Consider the following 22,288-nt stretch of genomic DNA (forward strand, 5'->3'; position numbering starts at 1 on the left):
TCATTCAACCTCCAGGATCTCCTCTCCTCTTTCTCAGCAACCAGTTCCATCCAAACTGGACTATGATCTGTCAATGACCTAGGAAAGATTTTTACATTCTTCACCCTGTTATATAAATCTGTTGTGATCAAAAAAAAAATCAATCCTTGAGAAAGATTGGTGTCTATCTGAGAAAAAGGTGAAGTCTCTTTCCTCTTGATTACGTTCACGCCAATAGTCTCTCAATTCCCAATCTTCTTTCAAATCAAAAAAAGCTTTAGGTAATTTAGCCTGTTTAAAAAAGGTAGAAAAACCTTTTTTGTCCTTTTGTGTATCTAAAACACCATTCCAGTCTCCCATTAATATCACAGACCTATAATCCAACAGAGTTATTTTCTGATGTAGCAATCTATAAAATTGTTCCTGTTGCTGGTTTGGTGCATACAGTCCCACTATAAGTATTTTTTTTACCATATAAGCCAAGTTCAATCATAACATATCTTCCTTGAGGATCTGATTCTACCAGACAAGCTGGTAGATTTTGCTTAACATAAATTACCACACCCCCTTTTTTTCCAGGGGCAGGTGATACAAAATGAGATCCCAAGCGAGCATTAGCTAAATATTTTTGGTCTTTAAATAAGATATGAGTTTCCTGCAAACAAATAATGTCATTATTATGTTGCTTTAAGTAGTGAAAGATTTTCTTTCTCTTCTGAGGAAAATTTAAACCATTAACATTCCAGGTCAGGAACTTTGCCATCTCCCTCAACCAGGAGCCTGGAGAAGATTCCCTCAAGGTCTGCTACTGAAGAATGTGTTGCAGAGCTTTTGGGTCTTGCTCCTCCCACCAGCATTGAAACAATCTGATGAGAAGATTCTTTAGCTTCTTTCTTCTGTTGTTCCTTTTCCTTACATTTGTGTGCTGCACAAGTCATTCTCTGTTCTTTAACTTCTGCTTGACGCATCCATTCCACCTGCCCAACAGCCATCAAGCCTAGTCCTTCAGGCTGCTGTTCCACCTCTTTGTCACTCAAGACTCTCTGAGTCATGGATGAAGATGAGCCTGCTCCCAGGACCGTGTTGTAAAATTCTTTAGCTTTAACAACCGTATTAAGTCTATAACGTGTCCCTGCATGGCTCAAAACAATACCCATCGGGATCTCCCATCTAAATGGCATCAATCTTGTTTTGAGTTCATTTGCTAAAAAAGCAAAATCTTTTCTACTTCTTAAAATTTTGGATGGGATTTCCTTTAAGATAATAATATCTTGGGCAGCAATCTGGAATCTCTTGTTATAAAAAGCTTGTAGGATCTGATTACGCAGAGACTTCTTAGCAAAATAAATCACCACATCTCTTGGCAAATTCTTCTGCTTCGCAATCCAAGAATTAACTCTGTAGATTTTTTCCACTTCTCCACGTAATTCATCTTTATCTATATTCAAAACAACAGCTAAATCATTAATTACCATCTCCATCAAATCTTGATTCATATCTTCTTTAAGACCCCTGATTCTCAGGGCATATTCCATCTGTCTATACTGAAACATAAGAATATCATCTTGTGAAGTTTCCACCTTTTTTTCCATATCTTGGAATTTATATTCAAGAACATCTACTTTTTCTGCAACTTCTTCCACTCTGGAGTCCAGCTTCACGACCACAGAAGCCAATCCAGATAAAGCTGTGACTATATCTTGCCTCAAAATGGTATTATTCTGTTCAAAAAGCTGCTTCATTTCTTTCTTCATTTCCTCCTTACTTTCAGACTTGCTCTGTTCCAGAAGTTGCTTCACTTCCTTCCTAAATTGAGACACAGCATTTCCCATTATATCTTTAATGTCTTGTACAGACGGACCTGATGGGGGAGGAGAAGGTGGAGATGTAGGCTTAGGTTGCTGCACCGGTGGTGTTACTTTAAGTTGTTGTTGAACAATTGCAATAACAGGAGAAGAAATCACCTTAGAAACTATAGAAGCTGGTTGTCTCTTTGAAGCCATTTTAAAGTTAATCTCTTTCTTTCTTCTTAAAAAAAAAAGCTTAAATCTTTACAAATAAAAAACCAGGAAAAATGCAATAAAAATAAGAACTTCCAAAGCACTTTAAAGAAAAGAAAAAAAAAACTTAAAAAAGAAGAATAAAAAGGAAAGCAATGCTAAGTATACATTTCATTCAGTCCGTCTTTTCTTTCCGGAGATAAAAAAAAAAAGCAACAGTTTCAAAGCGCCATTTTACTTTCACTCTCACTTTCCGCTCGAAAAAAAAATCACAAAAAAATCAGCATAAGCTAAAAAGAAAATAAAAAAAGAAATAAATCTCTAACTCTAAGAAAAATCCTTTAAACAGTTCTGTCCGCTTTAAAACTCACTCACCGGAAAACTTTAAGTGCGGAGATGGTAGCGGCGTTTCACTTTGTTTCCGAAGAAACAAAGACAGCTGAGAGGCGGAGAAGGCACGAACTCCGAGGGAGCACTCTTTCTACCTCCCTAAAAAAAAATCCAGGGAAGGTTAAGAGGTTCTACCTCTATTCATGCAGTCTCTACCCCTTCCCTTCGCCCGGGAAGGGGATTGCGAACCGCGGGCCAGCTGATGTACGCTGTGCTCCGCAGATCTGACACCATCTCAGGAGGACGGCTACAAAGTAGCCGCCATCACCGTCGCTCACCAGCGGAAGCTCGGTTGGCAGTGGTTGGTCAGATCTAAGATGTGTTTGGGGGGGTTATATTTGTTTTGAATAGCTGTCAAGGCTTCTTTGATAGGCACTTGGGTGAAGAGGGATATGACATCGAAGCTCATTAGTAGGTCGCTGGGCTGTAAGTTTTGTTTCTTTATGATCTCTATAAACTGGAATGAGTTTTTTACGTGTGAGGTGATGGATTCTGCATAGGGCTGTAGTTGTTTGGCGAGAAATTTGGCTAGGTTTTGTAGAGGTGAGCCTATGGAGCTGACTATAGGTCTGAGTGGGGTTCCTTCTTTGTGTATCTTGGGGAGACCATAGAGTTTGGGGCATCTGGATGATTTCTCTCTGGGAATGATTCTTTGCTGGATCTCTTCGCTAATGGGGGAGGCTTTTATTTTGGATCTGGTGGTTTTTTCCAGGTAGGTGGTGGGATCTGTATTTAGGGGTTTGTATGTGGAGTCTTGGAGTAGGTTGGTTAATTTGGTTTGGTAGTCAGATGTGTTCATAACCACCGTGGCATTGCCCTTGTCTGCTGGTAGGATTATTATGCTGGTGTCTTCTTTCAGGTTACGTAGTGCTGTCTGTTCTTCTTTGGGTAAGTTGCTTTTGGGTGGCTTGCTGGTGCAGAGGATGTTGGTGATTTCGAGTCTGATTCTGTTAGCATCGTCGGGGTTGATTTTGGTCAGGCTGGTTTCAACTCCACATATAATGGTTTCAGTGGGGATGTGTTTGGGAGCGACTGCAAAGTTGAATCCTTTGCAAAGGACATTGGTTTCGGCTTTGGTGAGGATCCTATTTGAGATGTTATGCACTGTTTGTTTCATGTGTGGCTGTGAGGGAGCCAAGACACTCATCTCCAGAACAAAACCCTTAGCTGACGAACAACACCTAAAAACCGAACTACACACTCTCACCAATGTACTAACATCCAATGGATTCCATAGAAATAAGATTACAAACCTAATCCAAAAAGAAACCCCCACTAAATGCCATTTGTAGAACATTTTGTAGAGGTTTTCTTTGTAGGAGGTGGCCAAAATAAGTTTCCTATTTCGTACCCATAGTTCTTGCCAGATATGCAGATCAAAGTTGAGATCAAAATCCCTGCTCCACGTTAACATGGTTTCTTTTACCTGTTCTTCATACGTTTTCTGATCTAACAAATAATGATATAGCTTTTTAATCATTTTATCCTCAGTACCTAGTAATATTTTATCCAGTCCTATCGGTTCTATTTTTATGCCTAACTCTTTTTTATCTTTCCAATATCTCACCTATAGTTGAAGATATGCCCACCGTTCTAGTTCTATCCCTTCATCTTGAAGAATTTTTCTGGGCTTCAATTCCCCTTTCTCATCTAGTGCGTTTTTATATGTTATAATCTTCCCTAATTAGATAAACTTTGGATGTACATGCATTTCTAATGATGAGATCCAGCCGGGGACTTGAGTATAGTTTGATTGCTAGGTTTTAACCCATACATCAATTAAAGCTCGTCTGATATAATATTTGTGTGTCTTATATTTCTGGTCCCATAGCATAGCATGCCATCCTATTTGTAAATCATGACCTTCCAGACATAATAATCTCCTGTTCTTCAAAAGTATCCAATCCCGCACCCATACTAGTATTATGGCCTGATAGTATTTTTCCAGGTCAGGGAGGCCAAGTCCCCCCCTTTCCTTCGAATCCTGCGGTAATTTCAATTTAATCCTTCCTTTTTTTCCTTGCCAAATAAATTTGAGTATAGTTCTGTTAAAGTTTTGAAAAAAAATTCTTATCCAATTTAATGGGTATACATTGGAACAAAAATAAAATTTTCGGTAGCACATTCATTTTGATTACAGCTATTCTGCCCATAAAGGAGAGCTGTAGGTTGGTCCAAGTATCTAAATCAGTTTTAATCTGTTCAATTAGTTTATCATAATTGTCTCTCTTGAGTGTAATGCATCTAGCAATTAGTTATATCCCTAAATATCTTATTTTATTCGTAATTTGAATACCTATTCTGTCAACCAATTCATTTTTCAGTATTTTGGTCATATCCTTGACAAGCATTTTAGTTTTTTCTTTATTTATCTTCAGACCTGCTATTTCCCCATATTTACTCAATACTTCCATCGAGGTGGCGCAGCAGTTAGAGTGCAGTACTGCAGGCCACTTTAGCTGACTGTGTTCAGCAGGTCAGCGGTTCAAATCTCACCGGCTCAAGGTTGACTCAGCCTTCCATCCTTCCAGGGTAGGTAAAATGAGGACCCAGATTGTTGGGGGCAATGTAAATATATATATACATTGCTTACTGGTGTACACTGCTTAGAGAGCGCTTGCACTTAAAGCGGTATATAAGTCTCATAAATAAATAAATAAATCTTTTTCCCTGATTGTAATGGCTCTTCAATTATAAAAACTAAATCGTCTGCAAAAGCTTGCGTTTTAAATGTTTCTTTCTTGATCTCTAAACCTTTGATCTGTTCATCTTTCCGAATTACCCTGATTAATATCTCTAGGGATAGTATAAACAACAATGGCGATAACGGACAACCTTGCCTTGTACCTTTTTGAATTGAAAAGCTATCAGTCATTTCTCCATTAATTATTACTTTTGCTGCCTGATTAAAATAAACTGATTTAAACATATTTGTAAAAATTTCCCCAAAATCTATATACAACAATTGATTGAACATAAAATCTCATTTCACATTGTCAAATGCTTTTTGTGCATTGAGGAAAATTAAACCCTTTTGCTTTTCATTGTGTACCTCATAATACTCCAATATATCCAATACAATCCTGACATTGTTTCTTATGTATCTTTTAGATAAAAAGCCATTTTGATCAGAATGTATAAAATCTGCTAGGAATCTTTCAAGTCTTTGCGCCATTATGGCCATAAAAATCTTATAGTCCAAATTTAATAATGAAATGAGTCTATAGTTTTTAATATGCGCCAGGTCAGCGTTTTCCTTAGGAATCAGAGTGAGGAGAGCTTCTTCCCATGGGGCTGGTATTTTAGCTTTTGTTAAGACTTTGTTAAACAGTTCCAACAGTATTGGGCTTAAAGATTCTTGTATGATTTTATACATTTCTGCAGGTAGACCATCTGACCCAGGTGCTTTGTTATTTTTTTGTTTCTTAATTGCCTCCGAAAGTTCTAAAGGTGTTATCTCTTTGTTCAACAGAGTTTTAAATTCTTCTGGCACTTTCGGTAGGTCAGTTGTTTGTAAATACTGTACAATGTCATCATTATTTCTCCATTCATCATCTTTATATAAGTTCTTATAGAACTCATATGCCACTAATTTCTTTCCTTCATTCTGGTACACCATATCACCTTCTGCATTACAAAGTTTGGTAATCCTCTGTTTATTATTATGTTTTTTAATTTTATAGGCCAGCCATCTCCCTGGTTTATTGGCATTTTCAAAAAATTTTTGTTTAGTATGTTTTATCTGCTGTCCTAGTTCTTCCTTCCCAATAATGTTCATCTTATGTTTAATTAAGTCTATCTGTTGTTTCAAATCATGTCTTTGTGGTTCCTTTTGTAAATTTTCCTCAACTCTACTTAGTTCTTCTTCTAAATGTCTTTGTCGTTGTGTTTTAATTTTGTTTTCCCTGGCCATATAAGAAATTGCAGTGCCTTTCATATAAGCTTTGGCTGTATCCCATAAGTTTTGGCAGTTCGTATCTTCCTTTTTGTTTGTCTTAAAAAATAGGTCCACTTGTTCTTCCAATTTCAATTTAAATTCTTTATGTTTTAGGATTGCCCTTTTCAAGGTCCATCTCCTCAAACTTTTTTGCCTTTTCCATCTAATTCTAGTTGGATTATGGTCAGCTCAGGAGTTCGTATCAGTTACAATATCCTCTATCTCTAAATTTAAGTCTGCTGACATCCACACCATATCAATTCTGGACCATGATTGATGATAGTTCGTATGAATTCTGTAAGTCTCATCTATCTTGCTGGCCATCTCTTCTCTGCTAGACCCCAAGGCCCCTGCTAGTATATCTGTCATTATTACTGGAAGGTCTTCACCTTTCATCTCACATACATTTTGGAACCGTAAATAATGAGCGGCTTTCTCAAATTCCAGGGAAATAACTGTAGATTCTAATTCTTTGTTAACCTGAACTAACCTCTCATTCATTTCATCTACTCTCTGCTCTTCTTTATCCATCCTTTCCTCCATTTCCAATAATTTTTGTTCATTGTTCATCATCTGCTGATGGAAAGATTCAAATTTCCCAACCATTTTTTTTAAATAAAAAGTTTTTTATTTTTCATTTATTCATACAAAATACAATTCAATTAAAATCCTAACCATTGTTACCACCTGTCCATTCCCCCCAGGCCGCATCCACCCTCTCTAATCCTTCCCTACTTCCCTCCTTTTTCTCCCCTCCCCTCCTCCTCTCTTCCCCTCCCCTTCTCCTCTAACCATCCTACTTCCTCCCTGCTCCTTCCTCCCCTCTCATCCCTCTCACACACATGAACTCAGCATAGGGGAAATGCCCAAGCGTTTACCATGACTATATTATCATTACCCACCCACTCACCCACCCACCCACCCTCAACCCTCCCCCCCTCGCTTCCCAGAGCAGAATACAGGGTTATTAATAAGAAAGTTAACAATAAAAAAAGGAAAAGAAGAAAGAAAAAAGAAAAAAAAATCATACTTAACCTTTAACTCCCCTTAAATTAAGTCATATAAACAAATCTCTACAACAGTTACTATAAAATTTACTCATAAAGTAAATGAAACTTTATAGTCCCATATTTTTTCTGAATATAATCTATCCATCTTCTCTATACAATAATATATCTTTCTTGTGTATGATCCTTCAAATAAGCAGAAATTTTTGCCATTTCTGCAAAGTTAGAAACTTTAAATATCCATTCTTCTAAAGTAGGCATTGACTCCCCATTGACTTAATTTTATCCTTAAGATCCCCTGTATCATTCCTTACTTCTCCTATTTCTTTTTTTAGATCTTCATGATTCTTGCACATCATCTCTTGCATTGCTTGCAACATTTGTTGCAAGTCTCTAAATGAGTTCATCCTATCTCTTTGCGCCATTTCTTCTAGCGCTCTTTGTCTGGCAGGGCTTGGTTCCAACAATGTAATCTGTGTTGTTTGTTTCCTCCCTATTCCAACTCTTGTAAGATTGGGAATACTAGACATTTTTTTCAATTCTCCAAACCAACCTCCCCACTTATTTACAGTTTTTGTAATATTTTCCAGAATATCGAAATTATCACTTAAAATCAAAAGTTTCTGCACAGATAACTACTTGACATTTACAGTAAGGTGACCAACCGTCCTCCTTTAGGGAGGACAGTCCTCCTTTTGTAAGTTCTGCCCTCCCTCAAAAAGTGTCCTCCTACATGTCCTCCTTTTCGATATTTGAAGACTAATCTGCAGGGCTTTTTTTCCTCATAGAACGCTCAGAACGGCATTTCGGCACCTTTTTTGATGGTTTTTTTTTCAACTTTTGCATGAGCTGTGCTACTCCCCCTATTGGCTTTTGAAAGCCAGTAGGAATTGCTGCTGAGCATGCCAAAACACCCAGCCGGCAAACTTTGCACATGCAAGTTGTCTGCAGTGAAGTCGAATTGGCAGGAACTTTGCACCTCTCCCTGTTACCCAACTACACCATCTCCTAGTTAGTCCCGAAGATACCTGGAGGAGACTAACTTCCATTTAGGGATGGAAAAATCAAAAAAGAGGAAATGCCATTTCAATGATAAATTGAATAAGGAATTTCCATTCATCACATCAAAGAAGGATAACATTGTTTTCTGCAATATTTGCAGCAGAGAATTTTGTATTGCAGTTGAGGGCAGAGCAGCTATTACGAAACACTAGACCACCAAGAAACATAAGCAATCATCAGATGCATCTGCTTCCAGTTGTAAAGTAACAAGTTTTTTAAAAACTTCAAAGTATTCTGAAGATGAAAAACGGTTAGCTACAATGGAGGGAACATTTGCATTCCATACCATACCATAATTCACAATCAAAGTTTCTGTAGTATGGATTGTACAACTAAATTATTGAAAAAATTTCACGATGCTAAATTTTCATGCGCCAGGACAAAATGCGAGGTTACTATTAAATCAGTATTTAAAAATTACTGTGACAAAATACTTACAGAAGACTTGGAAACTGCAGCATTTGTAACGGTTTTATCTGATGCATCCAATCATAATGAAACTAAATTGTATCCAATACTAGTAAGATATTTTAATGTTACCAAGGGCATTCAAGTAAAAATTTTAAATTTAGAATCCATTGAAGGCAAAACTGCTGAAATTTTATCAAACCATCTATACAGAGTAATAAATGAAAACAATTTGAAATCCAAAGTGTTGCACTAACAGCTGATAATACAAACACAAATTTTGGTGGGCGAAGATGCAAAGGGGTGAATAATGTGTATGTAAAATTACAAGATTTACTCCAAAAGGAATAGGTTGTAATGCACATATTTTGTCAAATGCAATCAACACGGTGTCATATGCCATGCCAATTGATGTAGAAGTAATAATAACTACAATTTATTTGTATTTTAGTCGTTTTACCGTTCGTGTGGCTACTTTAAAACAATTTTGTGAAGAAGCAAATGTTCAATACAAAAAACTTTTAGGATATTCAAAAGTTAGATGGCTTGCTCTAACACCTGCTATAGAGCATGTTCTACAATTATTTGAGCCTCTCCATTCATGTTTTTTAAGTTTAGACAAATGTCCTAAAATCCTGGAATCGTTTTTCAATAATGAAATATCTGAGATATTAATGTATTTTGTACATAATCAAGCATCTATTTTTCACAAAACGATTCAAAAGATTGAAGGTGAACACATTTCAGCTACAGAAGTTAGTCTTATTTTGAATGACTTTATCCTTCAATATAAAACTTGATTTGAAGAAAAATTTCTTCCTTTAGTTATAAAAAGAAAATTGTCAAACTTAGAGGAATCAAATCAGGGCATAACGGAAAAGTTTATCAAAGAAGTGCAGAATTTTCACCAAACATGTTTTCAATATATCAAAGAATGGTCTGAAACAAACATCACAGGAAATAACAGTTTTCAATGGTGTTTTTTGACTTCATTGCAAGTATATTGGACAGATATTGAATCTTGTGTTGAGTTTTTATCTAAAGAAATGCCAGACATTAAAATAGACGACAATTGTCTCTTTGAAGAAATTAGAAGACTGAATGTATTTTTAAATTCTGAAAAATTAATACAATGGGAAAATAAACACGTTGAAATTGATAAAAGATGGGTGGAAATATTCAGCCATTTCAAAAATGAACATATTCCATGTGAAAATTTATTTATTCTTGTTCAATTTATGTTGTGCTATCCTGGAACTAATGCAGCAGTTGAAAGGGTTTTTTCCCAATTGCTAATGATTTTTGGAAAAGTGAGAAATCAAGATTGAATGTTGATACTCTAGCTGCAGCACTTGCCGTAAAATTCAATATGAAGGATATTTCTTGTTCAGATATTTCCAATATATTGTTAGAAGATGATACATTGACAAAAATATTCATTCAATGGAAAAGTACTCATTTAAATAATAATTAATAGGCATGTAAGCATAATTACAATATAAAATGTTATTGTTACAAATGTTTTTTATTATGCATTTATCATATTATAGTGTATTCTGTATTATTGTTGCAATGAATAAAACGTTTCTTTTATTTACAATATTTTTTCTTCAATTTATTTGTCTCCTCCTTTTCATTGTAAAAAAGTTGGTCACCTTATTTACAGGTGAGACTGGATACACTCAATAATCACTTTCCCTTCCCCCCCCCTCTTGTGGCTATTCTCAGTTCAGCCAGCAGGTGTCTCTTTGGCTTTGGCTCTGATATTCAATCTGTCTGTTTATTTCAAAATGTCTACCTCCTTAGTTTCTTCCAGGCTTTCACTCCGTGACTTGCAGCAAGCTTGCCTTTCAAAGTTAAACTTTCCTTCCTTGAAATAAAGAAAGAAAAAAGAGACTCCTCCTTAAATCCAACCAATGTAATGTTTCAGCTGTATAGGCAGACTTTTTAAGCCCAAATCTTCTTTTTGCTGCTTTTTCAGAAGCGAGGGAAAATCTCTCCTCTCTTCTTGTGGGCATTCAAAATCTTTAAGTTTCTCTCAAAAATCTTCCAGAGCGTTCTTACACAGATCCATTCTGTCCAGTTGTCAGGATCACTGTTTAGATTACATTTGACTGAAGCTGTCATGTCTCCGTCCAGCTATGCCACCGCTACGCTTCAGCCAGCTGGCAGCTGTCATTTCTTCACGGTTGCCATTGACGGCTGGCTTCTTCCTCCGTTTAACTTACCAAGGCTTCTCCTGGGTTTGCCAGTCCCAACCGCCATCAGGGACCGCTCCCCAGGACCCTTATTGTTCCCGGTCCCCCTCCAAGGAACCAGGGACCTCAAAAGGTCTGTCAAGCGGTCGGAAACAAGGGCAGACGCTCCGGAGAGTCGTCCAGCACACCCATTCTTCTTGACAGCTAGCCCTGCCTCCAGATATTCAATACATTTTTAAACATTTTCGCTAATCTAACTGGTGTCATATGCCATCTATAAAACATTTTATATAAATTCTCTTTATATGAAGCTGCTTTAGTAAGTTTAATATTTCTATCCCAAAGCTTTTCCCAGTCTTCTAGATCTATAGAATATCCAAAGTTTTTTGCCCACACTATCATTGTTTCTTTTACTTGTTCTTCTTCCATCTTAGCAGAAATTTGTAGAGTTTCTTAATCAGGTTTTCATCTGTTTTCAAAAGTGTTTTATCAAATAGTGTCTGTTCTTTGTAAAAACCCATTGATTTTACATCTTTTTCATATTTTGTTTGAATTTGCAAATAGGACCACCATGTTAAGTCGATACCTTGTTGAAGAATTTGCCTGTCTTTAAGTTTTCCATCCTTATCCAAAATGTCTTCATAAGTAACAAGTTTGTCGTAATTAATTAAATTTGGGTAAGCAAATGCTTCCATTGTTGAAAGCCACTCAGGTATTTTCATATAAATTTTGTGTTTAATTTTCTCCCACTCTGGAAGCAGTACATTCCTTATGAAATGGTTTTGAAAATATTTATGTACTTTGTTTTTCCCATACCATAAGAACGCATGCCAACCCAGTTGTAGATCATGCCCCTCTAAGTAAAGAAGTCGTTTATTTCTCAGTGTAATCCATTCTTTAAGCTAAAGCAGAATAGATGCTTGGTAATAAAGTCTCCAATCCGGAAGTCCAAAACCCCCTCTGTCTTTGGTTTCTTGTAACAGTTTGGTTTTAATTCATGCTTTCTTCCCTTGCCATATACATCTCAATATTGTTGCATTTAAATCATCGAAGAATTTCTAGTCCAGTTTAACAGGGGCCATTTGAAATAAGAAGAGTAGCTTCGGTAAGGTGTTCATTTTCACAGTCGCTATTCTTCCTAACAATGACAATTGGAGGTTTTTCCACTTTTCCAAATCTACTTATTTGTTTCAGTAGTCTTTCATAATTATCTTCTTTTAATGTTGTATATTTTGATGTTAAGTGGATACCTAAATATTTAACTTTTTTGATTATTTGAAGATTTGTCTTTTTTGCAAGTTGGGTTTTCTGTTTGTCTGTTAGGTTTTTTGTTAATACCTTAGTCTTTTTCCTATTTATTTTCAGGTAGGCTACTTCTCCAAATTCCTCTATTTTCTGCAGAAGTTTAGTAGCTGTTTCCAATGGCTCCTCCAAAATGAAAACCAAGTCATCTGCAAAAGCCTGTAATTTATATTTCTGTTCTTTTATTTCCAGTCCTTTAATTTCCATATCTTGTTTAATATTTCTAGCTAACACTTCCAATGTGAGAATAAATAACAAGGGAGATAGTGGGCATCCCTGTCTTGTACCTTTTTTGATATCAAAGCTGTCTATATAGTCTCCATTTAAAAATATCCTTGCTGTTTGTTTATTGTAAATTGTTTGAATTGCGTTTATAAAGTTTTTGCCAAAGTCCATTTCCATCAACTGTTGAAACATAAATTGCCAGTTTAAGTTATCAAAGGCTTTTTGTGCATCAAGAAATATGTGTGCCATCTGTTTCCCTGGATGGTTTTCATAGTATTCCAAAACATTTAAAATAATCCTTAGGTTATTCTTTATCTGTCTTTTAGGCAAAAAGCCATTTTCGTCTATATGGATAAATTCAGTCAGAAATTTCTTCATTCTTTCTGCCATTTTGAAGTAAAGATTTTATAATCCACATTTAATAACGATATTGGTCTGTAGTTTTTGATTAGTGTAAGATCAGTATCTTCTTTAGGTATCAAGGTGATGTTGGCTTCAGTCCACAAATTTGGCATTTTTATCTCTGAGAAAATTTCATTGCACTGTTCCTTCAAAATCGGACTTACTGTATCTTGTAAAGCTACATAGAATTCTGCAGGGAGCCCATCGGGCCCTGGAGTTTTATCCTTCTTTTGTCTTTTTATTGCCTCTGTGATGTCCATCATTGTTATCTTCTCATATAAGATATGTCGCGTGTTCTCTGGCACCTTTGGAAGATCAGCTCCTTTTAAATAGTCCTGTATTGCCTCTTTAGAAATCACCTCCGCCTTGTAAAGTGTCTCATAATAATCCTTGGTGATTTTTTTCATCATGTCATTATGGCAATATACCTCTCCTTTTGAATCTTGTAGCTTACTTATCATTCTTTTTTCTCTTTCTTTCTTCAGCCTATATGCAAGCTATCTTCCTGGTTTGTTGGCATTTTCAAAAAAGTTCTGTTTAGATTGTTTAATCTGTTGTGCCATTGTGTCCATCTCAGTTAGGTTTAATTTATGTTTTATTAGTTCCATTTGTGCCTTCAGTTCTTTTTTTTGTGGGTCAGTTCACAACTTGGATTCCAATTTGCTAAGTTCTTCTTTCAGCCTAAGCTGTTTCTTTTCTTTGTTTTTTTTTTAGCGACGTACGTTATAGCAAAACTTCTGAAGTATGCTTTAGCCGTGTCCCACACAGTTTGGAGAGAAGTTTCTTCTTTCTTGTTTATTTTAAAAAATAATTCCATTTCTTTTATGCTAATTGTAGAAATTCTTTTTCTTTCAATATAGATTTATTCTACGACCATCTTAGTTTTTTCCTGGTTCCTTTCCAAATCATTTTAATTGGATTATGGTCTCCCAAATATTGGGTTCTATTTCAACTTCTTGTATTATAGTCTTCAAATTGTAGGATATCCATATCATATCAATTCTTGACCAAGATTTATACCTATTTGAATAAAATGTATATTGTGTTTTTTCTGGGTTCATCTCTCTCCATATATCTTGTATAAGCAATTCATCCTTCATTTTTTAAAAAAGCCTTAGGTAAAATGTTTCCTCCCCCCCTTGTTTATAGCTTTTATCATCCTGTGTTGCATCGGCTATTGCATTAAAATCTCTCAATATACAAATATTTTGGTGATTTAGATCCACTAGTTTATCATATAGTTGCTGATAAAACTAGTCTTGCTTCTCATTAGGTGCATATATTGCAATCATCAATATTTGTTTTTGATTCCATGTAATTTCCACCATTAATATTCTCCCCTCTTCATCAGCATAGACTTGTTTTGGATTCATCTTTTCTTTTATATAAAGAGCTATACCTCTTTTCTTTTGAAGTGCCAGGGAAAAGTAAAGCTTACCCATTTTTGGTTGTTCTAAAATTCTAAAATGTCTCTTAATATGTGTCTCTTGAAGACAAATTATGTCCATTTTCAAATGTTTTACTCCTTTTTGAAGGAGAATTCAGACCATTTATATTTATTGAAAAAATTCCAATCTCCTCTATGGCTTCAGTTATATCTAGACCTCAATCTTCTAGGAGAGCTTATTTGCCTCTGGTCTTTCAGTCTTACATCTTCCTCTGGTTGAGTCTTTTTAGGCTCTTTTTCCTCCACTTGTTTAGGCGCTCCTACGGCGATCATTTCTTCTTGCTTCTTAGGCTCAGGGTCACCTCTTTCCAGAAAGGCTCTATGGTTGTTAAAGAATTCCTCTGCTTGAAATGGGATATCCAATCTGTATCTTTTCGAGTCCCAGAAGATTAATAATCCTTCTGGGACCAGCCATCTGAAATTCACTCCTTTATTAAACAATTTCTTTGTTAAAAACTGATATTCTCTTCAGGCTTCTCTTATACTTCTAGGGATTTGTTTAAGAACTGCAAGCTCTTTTTCTTTATATTTCAGTGGTTGATCTCTTATTGCTCTCAAAGTTTCATCTGTTGTAAATCTTTTGACAAATCTTACATGGACTTCCCTGGGAACTTTGTTTCTTCTAGCATAGCTTGAATTAACTCTAAAGACCTGATCTATCTCTAGTTCCATTTGAATCTTTTCCATTCCAAGTAGCTCCGCAAGCAACTCGCTCATCAGATCTAACAAGTTCTCATCCTTCTTTTCTATGACATTTTGAAATCTTAAAAAATATGGTGATCTTTCCATCTCCATCACAGCCATACTATCTTCCAATTCCACATTTGCTTGCTCCAATCTCTGATTCTCAATTTGCAGGTATTCTAATTTCTGGTCAACTTCCACCGACTTGCCTTCTATTTTTTGAATTCTTTGTTGGTTGTCTGTGATCGCCTGTTGGAAGGTTTCCATTTTTTGGTTCATATTAACAAGATCATTTTTCAAATCTTTATAATTTTTATCCAGATCCTTTTTCATTTCCATTTTCAGGTCTTCAATGTTTTTAGTCGTAACTGCCGCCTGAGCTGTAATTGCTTGCAGTATTGCTTGGGTGTCTTTTTGTTGGAATTCCACTTTTTCTTGTTGTAGAAATGTAGTAATTGATTTTTGAGGAACTGGACTTGCCAGAGTTGAAGCAGGGGCAGAGGCTCCCTTCCCCCCCTAGCCAAATTTGAGGTACTCATCTTCTGGTTGTTATATTACGTTATAATCCACCAGGTGGCCAATTGTAATCCAATGCCCTCCTATTACTAGGAAAGGAGACCAAATGTGGTTTAAAAAAATAATTCCAGGAGGGGGGTAGAAGAGGACCCCAAAAGCCTCAAAAAAGGAGAAAAAATTATCAAAAGAAAGCAAATTAATAAAAATAGAAGAGACTAGATTGGGAGCAAAAATGCTCCTGCAAAGAAAAATATCTAAAAAAAAAAAACCCGAGAAAGAATCCAAAAAAGGGCAAGGGAGAAAAAGCTAAATATAGCAAGAAAAAGAAAGCAAAAAAGGAGGAAGTAAGGCAAAATAGAGGGAAAAATCAAAAACAAAAAAAGAAAAAACCTGTAGTAGAAATTATCCAATTTATAATCCATCTAGTTCAATTCAACAGCAAAAAGGATAACAAAAAACCCAAAAAAATTTAACGTTCAATTCTTCTTAAAATAGGAGTAATGCAACTAAAACTAGCCAAAAAGACCAAACAGAAGGAAAAAAATCTCTTTAAGTAACTTTTGAAAGCAGATAAGAATGTCTGGGCATTCAGCCAAGTGTCTGGGCATTGAGCCAAGTTATCAGGCTGAGTAAACAACAGCTGCTGAAGAACAAAGGGAAAAAAGTTTCAATGTAGCCACAAAGGAGACAATGTATCCTTCCCAGCCATTTAAACAGGAAGAGAAAAAAAGTATTCAGAGTGAAGGAAAAAAAAGTTTCTAAAGTTTTAAAGACAAAATTAAGGCTAGAATAGCTTTCCCCAAGTTAAAAATATTTTTTCCTAAAAAAACAAATAGTTTTCCCCAGTTTCTATTAGCACTTAAAAAGACTTTAAGGTAATCCAAATTGTTTTTTTTTTCCTTTTGTAGTGAAGTAAAGCTTAAACCACCGCTTATGTGGGGGGGGGGAACCCCTTCTTCCTTCCTTCAGGCTTCCCATTTCAATTGAAGACAGGCTGTTAGATCAAAGTCCACTTAGCAGAAGAAAAGGGAGCACAGTCTCACCCAGCTCGGCTGCTTGCTATCAAAATCAACTGTTCTCTGTCTCTGACGATCAGCTGTTAATGGCGTTGGTTCCAGGGCTGCTTTGAGTTTGGTGAACTGGCTACTGCTGGCCTGCGTTCCTCAAAGATTCACCCTTCGGTGGCCACTTCTCTGGGGTGGCATTCAGCCCAAATGGACCTGCCAGCAGAAGAATATCAGACCTAGGGGACAGAGAGTCAATTCCCTCTGTCTAGACTCAGCAACGGTCACCGGAAATCCTCACTTTCGACCCTTTCAAGGGTCCCCAGTGGGGCAAAATCAAACACGAAAGACAGAACCCCATCTTCCTGCACCCATATTGCTGTGACATCAAACCGGAAGAACAATATCAAGACTGGATCTTAATTAACAATAAAGAATAAGAAAAGTGAAAGAATCCAGTGAGAAAATGGAATAACTATAGCAAGAGAAAATACAAGAAAGTACTATCTCCCTGGAAAAGTATTAAAAGACAGACTAATTTCTCAACAGAAGGAGTGGAAGGTGGTGGACACTGCATGGAACAGAGGGGGGGGGAACCTTACAAAGTACTTGAAAAGTATGTAGAGTTATTTTAATGGGAGAGATGGAAAAAAAATACATAGTGGAAAGATAAACTGGATAAGCAAAAAATCTTTAAAATATTAAAAGGCACACAAAAAATACAGAACTGTTTTAAGGGAAACAATTATTTTGGGATACTCTTTATTAGAGGGACCCCCAATCTCCCTGACTAAATAATAATAATAATAATAATAATAATAATAATAATAATAATAATAAAGTTGGAAGGGACCTTGGAGGTCATCTAGTCCAACCCCCTGCTCAGGCAGGAAACCCTATACCATTTCAGACAAATGGCTGTCGAGTCTCTTCTTAAAAACTTCCAGTGTTGGAGCATTCACCACTTCTGGAGGCAGGTTGTTCCACTGGTTAATTGTTCTAACTGTCAGGAAGTTTCTCCTTAGTTCTAGATTGCTTCTCTCCTTGATTAGTTTCCATCCTTCTGTCCTGCCTTCTTGTCCTGCCTTCAGGCGCCTTGGAAAATAGCTTGACTCCCTCTTCTTTGTGGCAGCCCCTGAAATATTGGAACACTGCTATCATGTCCCCCCCTAGTCCTTCTTTTCATTAAACTGTACACACCCAATTCCAGCAGCCTTTCCTTCTATGCTTTAGCCTCCACTCCCCTAATCATCTTTGTTGCTCTTCTCTGTACTCTTTCTAGAGTCTCAACATCTTTTTTATATCGTGGTGACCAAAACTGGATGCAGTATTCCAAGTGTGGCCTTACCAAGGCATTGTAAAATGGTATTAATACCTCACATGATCTTGATTCTATCCCTCTGTTAATGCAGCCCAGCACTGTGTTGGCTTTTTTTGGCAGCTGTAGCACACTGCTGGCTCATATTTAAGTGATTGTCCACTAGGACTCCGAGATCCCTCTCACAGTTACTACTGTTGAGCAAGGTACCCCCTATACTATACCTGTACATTTGTTTTTTCTTGCCTAAATGTAGAACCTTACTTTTTTCACCATTGAATTTCATTTTGTTAGATGGCGCTCAGTGTTCAAGTCTGTCCAGATCCTCCTGTATCCTAAGCCTGTCTTCTGGAGTGTTGGCTATTCCTGCTAGCTTGGTGTCGTCTGCAAATTTGATGAGTTCCCCATCTATCCCCTCATCCAAATTGTTGATGAAGATGTTGAAGAGCACTGGGCCCAGAACAGAGCCCTGGGGCACCCCACTACACACTTCCCTCCATGTAGATGTGGTTCCATTGAGGACCACATGCTGAGTACGGCCGGTCAGCCAGCTACGGATCCATTGGTGGTGATGCTGTCTAACCCGCATTTTTCTATCTTATCAAGTAGTAGGTTGTGATCTCCTTTATCAAATGCCTCATTAAAGTCCAAATAAATTATATCCATAGCATTCCTCTGATCTACTAATTTTGTCACTTGGTCAAAGAGTGCAATAAGATTTGTCTGGCATGATCTGTTTTTGACAAACCCATGTTTTTAGTAATGACTTTGTTTGCTTCTAGGTGTTCACTGATTTGTTTGATTATGTTTTCCAGAATCTTCTCATGTATTGAGGTCAGGCTGATAGGTCTGTAATTTCCTGGGTCCATTTTTTTTCCTTTTTTGAAGATGGGAACTACATCAGCTCTTTTCCAGTCCTCCGGTAGTTCCCCAGTGCTCCAGGATCTTTGAAAAATATAATTCAATGGTTCTGAGATCACATCTGCTAGTTCCTTGAGAACCTTGGGGTGTAATCCATCTGGTCCTGGTGATTTGAACTCGTCTAGGCTGGACAGGTGCTCACTTACCGTTTTCTTGCCTATCTTAACTTGCGTTTCTATTCTGTTTTTATGGCACTATTTTTGGTAGGTTGGTCTGTTTTTTCCCTTTGTGTAAAGACAGATGCAAGTTTAGTAAGCTCAGGAAGAGTTTCAAGTGCCTTTGATGAAATAATGCCGTCTATTGGGACTTAGGAGACCTTCTTCTGTGTTGCATACCTGCCCTCTGAAAAGGTTTCCCCTTAGAGACCCATTTAGTTCCCACCCTGATAATGTTCTGCTGGTTTTCAGAAACCTGACTATAATGAAGAAGAGGATGATATAAAGCAAAGATCATCAGCACATTTGTAAATGTAAAATTAACAGTGCTGTCTACATGTTGGCTTTTAATTTACGGTGTCAAATCAAGTATTTGAAACCTGACAACTTTACTGAAACGAATACTAAATATAGATGGCAACAACACTCTGCTTCAGGGCTGAGCTTGTGGCTCTCATTAACACATTCAAGTGGATTTGGAGAAGACAAAGGAACAACATTGCTGATATATGCATATTTCCAGCATTTTATTGTGAAAGAAAATATATTAGTTGGGGATGGTTTAGATGTGAGTAATATTCAGTTCTCTAAGTTTTTAAATGTGTTAAGAATTTATTCTTTCATGAACTGAAGTATTTATTTATTTATTGATAGTCTCTGTATGTTAGTTATTCATATGACAGATGATAGTGGTAACGTAAAGAATTAGTCCTGAGTACTCTGTAAAGAAAGTTGCCATTTTCTACCTCTAGTCTGTTTGAAAGTAAAAAATGGATACAGCATTATGGTTTTAATTGTTCAAGAATCATAAATGTATAATGAGCAAGCTTTAGATATTTCAGATGATATTTAAAATCAATAACCATATATATTAGATAAATATATTTGAACTAGATTTAATTAGCATCCTGTTTCCTAATTTTTGCTTCTTGCCTCTAGGGAAAAATAGAGCACGCACCTTCAAAATATCAAACAACCCCAATACTGGTGGTATAGATTCAGAGAATTGCAGAACATGTTTTTAAATGCAGTCTGATCTAGCTGTTGAGCTTATCCTGAACGGCTTCGAAAAGGACAATCCCAAAATAGCAATAATGACGTGGCTGTTGGATGTTATTCCTTTCCAACACATATTTTCCCAAAGGAACAATAACCCATCTGTTCTGAATTCAATCAGTGTTGCATACATATTTTTCTAATCAGCATGACCCATTCTTTATAATTCTTTATAATTATATATTCTTATTACAGCCCTCAATAGTTGGAACAGAATGAAGTTTTCTGGGTTTTATGATGTCATAATATTTGAAAGCATCATGCATGTTAAAACAGTTTTCCCTAAAAAATTGAACATTTAATTAAACTTCAAAGTGGTCTCTGTTTAAGTTCTAAGATTGACAGAAAATAAGCAATGAATCAAGAAGTAGCAGTAAACAAAATTCATACAGTATATAGCATTTATGTAGCATAGGCTGAGTAAGCAGTGTAACTCAAAGCAATTTTGCAGCTGAGCAGTGTAGATGAGAGGAAAAGATTGCTTTAAGGAATTCTGGCCATTCAGAGAGTTTATATATAATCATTCAAATGTGCATATTTACATATAGCCTATGCTGCATGACTAGCACATATATCTTTCCCTTATCTTGGGCATACTTAGGTACAACTCCTAAAAAAAATCCAATAATTCTTTTTAAATAAAGTTTGTTGTCATCTCATAGGTATCATGGAGAGTTCTTCTGAAAGTATCTTTAAAAATTCATACGAAGAAGGGAAACTTTATGCTCTTGATTCATTGAACAACTTAAATGAACATGTTTCTGCAGCTCAAACTCAGCCCCCAAGTATGTATGCTACACAATATTTTCTTAGCAGTTTTTCAGATTTATGTATGCTGCTTACTTGGTGGCATTTAACAAGATAAATATGTTCTCTGATTGGCTTAGACAGCACACAATAGCATGTTAAGTGGTGCATCTGAACAGGTTCTCACTGACCTACAAAACAATGTTGCTATCATGTGCTCAAAGTTTTTTTCTAGGATGGGAACCAGGAAAGTATTATTTGATTCACCAATAAAGTCCTTCCTATGAATGTTCCCTTAGAAAAATGAATAGAAGAAATAATTAAACAGGCACAAGAAACTCTGGCTCTCTGGATGCTGCTGAATTAGAATTTCCAATAGCACAATTGACCATGCAGGTCAGAGCTGCTGGAAATTGTGGGTTAATAATTTCTGAAGAACCATTTCCCATCCTTTGAAGAGTAAAATTGATCTGGGTTTATTGAGTTAAAACAAACTAGCAGTATTAATCTTCATACAGGAGAAAGTATAATGTATATATTATGGCTTTAATAAATATGAATTGTTCAGAGTTTAAAAATATTTAATTCAAAGTTTATAGTAATCTATGGCTAAATCTTTTAGGCTACAGAAATAAAGATTATAATTTTTAAACAATTGTTAGCTAATGGAGTAAAAGTAATACTGTATAAACTTATTTTAAATGATTGGTTAGTATTGATATTATACATGTATTTTTGATCCTGTTTGGAATATTATTATTATTATTTTTACTATAAGTCAAATGATCTTTACTTTGTATATTTATCTCTTGCATGGCTGTCCAATTTGCATATGTAACAGTACTTGGTGTATCCAAGTTGCAGTGCAAGCAACAGAGCCATGATCTTTAGTTCTCTAAAGATATTTCAGTTGTACTTGGTGTACTGGATGTACTTCAATAACAGTTGCGTATTTTCATTTGTTTCTTTCATGTGTGCAACATAGCCAACACGTATGGAAGGATGTACATTGCCATTGTGTAAAAATAGAATATTTCTATAAAATGGTATGTGATAGGTTAAATTACAGATTATTTTCATGATTAGTAATCAAGATATATAAGATATATCCAAGATATTCAGGAAGCAAAATTGTTGTTGTTCAATGTAGTCATTGAGCAGGGTATCAAAGCAGTAGTCAGTAAGGCTGTTTGGCCTAAGATTTTAAATTTAAAAGATGACTCTGTACAGATAGTCCTCGACGTACGACCACAATTGAGCCCAAAATTTCTGTGTTAAATGAGACAGTTATTAAGACAGTTTTGTCCCATTTTACAACCTTTTTTGTCACAGTTGTTAAGTGAATCACTCCAGTTGTTACGTTAGTTAAGTGAATCTGGCTTCCCCATTGACTTTCAAAAGGTGATTACTTGACTCTAGGACACTGCAACTGTCATAAATATGAGTCAGTTGCCAAGCATTTGAATTTTGATCACGTGACATAGGGATGCTGCAAAAGTTGTAAGTGTGAAAAACAGTCATAAGTAATTT

The 22,288-nt window shown here is 36.1% G+C and overlaps 2 long non-coding RNA genes across 4 annotated transcripts in view; one reads left to right on the forward strand and one right to left on the reverse strand.

Moving 5' to 3' along the window:
• The window catches only part of LOC120298227, a 183,409-nt gene that overhangs the window by 95,007 nt on the left and 66,114 nt on the right, over nt 1–22,288 (reverse strand). The window lies entirely within an intron of this gene.
• Nucleotides 18,978–22,288, forward strand: part of LOC120298228 — a 31,408-nt gene continuing 28,097 nt past the window's right edge. Inside the window, exons 1-3 of one of the 2 annotated variants that reach the window (XR_005554007.1) lie at nt 18,978–19,523; nt 20,674–20,796; nt 21,744–21,773. This is a non-coding gene — a long non-coding RNA (uncharacterized LOC120298228). Of the gene's footprint in view, nt 19,524–20,673; nt 20,797–21,743; nt 21,774–22,288 lie in introns of those variants that run through there. The other variant, XR_005554006.1, reaches the window with a different exon arrangement.

The sequence above is a fragment of the Crotalus tigris genome, unplaced genomic scaffold (genome assembly GCF_016545835.1).
Source record: "Crotalus tigris isolate CLP2741 ecotype Arizona unplaced genomic scaffold, ASM1654583v1 scf7180000023816.343384, whole genome shotgun sequence".
Taxonomy (NCBI): domain Eukaryota; kingdom Metazoa; phylum Chordata; class Lepidosauria; order Squamata; family Viperidae; genus Crotalus; species Crotalus tigris.